This window comes from Suricata suricatta, chromosome 14 (assembly GCF_006229205.1).
Source record: "Suricata suricatta isolate VVHF042 chromosome 14, meerkat_22Aug2017_6uvM2_HiC, whole genome shotgun sequence".
Lineage (NCBI taxonomy): Eukaryota > Metazoa > Chordata > Mammalia > Carnivora > Herpestidae > Suricata > Suricata suricatta.
Window position 1 is genome coordinate 59,971,670 of NC_043713.1, and position 3,059 is coordinate 59,974,728.

Genomic DNA, 3,059 nt, shown 5'->3' on the forward strand with positions numbered 1-3,059 from the left:
AATTACAATTGATGCCACAGAAATAAAGTAGATTATAAAAGACTACTATGAAAAAAAAATAAAAGACTACTATGAACAATTATGTGCTGACAAATTAGATAACCTAAAAGAAATGTATAAATTCCTAGAAATAATCTAGTAAGACTCAATCATGAGGAAATCCAAATAGACCTATAACTATTAAGGAGGCTTAATTAAGGATCAATTACTAATCTATAATCAATTACTATTCACTCAAAAAAAAACCAACAAGAAAAGTCCAGGACCAGATGACTTCATTAGAGTATTTCACCAAATATTTAAAAAATTAACACAAAATTTTCTCGAACCCCACCCAAAAGCTGAAGAAGAGGGAAAACTTTCTAACACATTTTACGAGTCCAACATTACTCAGCTACTAAAACCAAAGATCCGACAAAATGCAGATCAATATCCCTGATGAATATCAATGCAAAACTCTTCAACAAAATGCTAATAAACCAAAACAACAGTATTTTAAAAGGACTTTACACCATGAACAAGTAAGATTTATCCCTGGGAGAGGCGAGGGTAACCCAAACTTGGAGGAAAAGCTCGGGGACACCTAGCAGCCGAAATGAAGGTGAAGATGCTGAGCCGGAACCCGGACAACTATGTCCGTGAAACCAAGCTGGACTTACAAATAGTTCAAGAACCTATGATCCTACCTTACATCCTTTTGAGGTCCCACGAGAATACGTAAGAGCTTTAAATGCTACCAAATTGGAACGGGTATTTGCAAAACCATTCCTTGCTTCCTTGGATGGTCACCAAGATGGAGTCAATTGCTTGGCAAAGCACCCAAAGAGCCTGGCTACTGTCCTTTCCAGGGCTTGTGATGGAGAGGTTAGAATTTGGAACTTGACTACAAGCATATGAGGGTTTTGTACAAGGAATATGTACTTGCTTTTGTGGGACCTTTTTCTTTACTGTTGGTGATGACAAAACTGTGAAGCAGTGGAAAATGGACGGACCAGGCTATGGAGAAGAAGAGGAACCATTGCATACAATATTAGGAAAGACCGTGTATACGAGGGTTGATCATCACTGGAAAGAAGCTGTTTTTGCCACATGTGGGCAGCAAGTAGACATTTGGGATGAACAAGGAACAAGTCCAGTATGTTCAATGACCTGGGGACTCGACAGCATAAGTAGTGTTAAATTTAACCCAATCAAGACATTTCTCTGGGGAAGTTGTGTTTCTGACAGGAATATAGTACTATATGACATGAGGCAAGCTACTCCCCTGAAAAAGGTCATCTTAGATATGAGAACAAACACAATTTGTTGGAACCCTATGGAAGCTTTCATTTTTACTGCAGCAAATGAGGATTACAATTTATATACTTTCAATATGCATGCGCTGGACACTCCTGTAATGGTCCATATGGATCATGTATCTGCAGTGCTTGATGTGGACTATTCCCCCACTGGGAAGGAGTTTGTGTCTGCTAGTTTTGACAAATCCTTTCGAATCTTTCCTTTGGACAAGAGTAGAAGCAGGGAAGTCTATCACACAAAGAGAATGCAACATGTTATCTGTATAAAATGGACTTCTGACAGCAAATATATTATGTGTGGATCTGATGAAATGAACATTCATCTGTGGAAAGCTAATGCTTCTGAAAAGTTGGGTGTGCTTACATCACAAGAAAAAGCAGCCAACGATTATAACCAGAAATTGAAAGAGAAATTTCAACACCATCCTCAGATAAAACGCATCGCTCGTCACCGACATCCACCAAAATCCATCTACAGCCAGATTCAGGAACAGCGCATCATGAAAGAAGCTCGTCGACGGAAGGAAGTGGACCGTCTCAAACAAAGCAAGCCTGGATCTGTATCGGTCGTGTTGGAGAAGAAGAAACACATAGTGGCGGTCGTGAAATAACACCTGGTCTTCTTACCAACCCTGATACATGATGGTTTGTTACGCTTTGATTTGCCAGCTCTGTAAATACAAATACTGGCTCTAGAATAATAATAATAACAATAATAATAACTAGAAAAAAGATGTATCCCTGGAATGCAAGGACAGTTCAACATAAGAAAATAAATGTAACATTAGGGAGGCCTGGGTGGCTAAGTCAGTTGAGTGTCTGAGGGAAAAAAGAAAAAGATACCCAATTGGAAAGAGGGAAGTAAAGGTATTTGTTAGCGGATGACATGATTTGACATGTAGAAAACCCAAAAGATTACATATAAAAACTGTTAGAACTGTTTAATGAATTCAGCAAAGTTGCAGGTTATAAAACCAACTCTCAAAAATCACCTGCACTTCTATACACTAACAGTGAACAATCTGAAAAGGAAATTAAGAAAACAATCCTATTTACAACAGAATCCAAAAGAATAAAATACATACTAATAAACGTTTTTTTTGAGAGAGAGAGAGAGGAGGAGAGGGAGAGAATAACAAGCAGGCTCTGCACTGTCAGCACAGAGCCTGATGTGGGGCTCAAACTCACAAACCATGAGATGATGACCCAAGCTGAACTGAGTTAGGCTTTAACCAACTGAGCACCCAGATGCCCCTAATAAACTTTTTTTTAAGTAGACTCCAAGTCCAGCATGGACCCCAACACAGGGTTTGATCTCATAACCCTGAGATCAAGACCTGAGCTGAAATCAAGAGTCGGACGCTCAACTGTCAAAATGTCCATACTATGCAAACCAATCTTTAGATTCAATGCAATCCCTATCAAAATTCCAATGGACTTGGGGGAGGGGATCCCAAAATTTATATGGACTATCCAGGGACCTCAAATAATCAAAACAGTCTTGAGAAAGAAGAACAAAGTAGGTAATCTCACATTTCATGATTTCAAACATCTTACAAAGCTACAATAGTCAAAACAGAATGGTAATGTCACAGAGATCCCAGAAATAAAGACACACATTTATGACCAAATGATCTTCAGTGAGGGTGCCAAGACTACAGACTGGGGAAATAATAGTCTCTTCAACAAATGGTGTTGGAAAAACTGGCTATCCACATGTGAAAGGATAAGGACGGACCCTTATCTAGTGCCATATGCAAA

General features: G+C 38.9%; 1 pseudogene; it reads left to right on the forward strand.

Annotated features, from left to right (window-relative positions):
• Nucleotides 1-595: 595 nt before the first annotated feature.
• LOC115278350 lies at nt 596-1,909 on the forward strand (annotated as a pseudogene).
• Nucleotides 1,910-3,059: the final 1,150 nt, after the last annotated feature.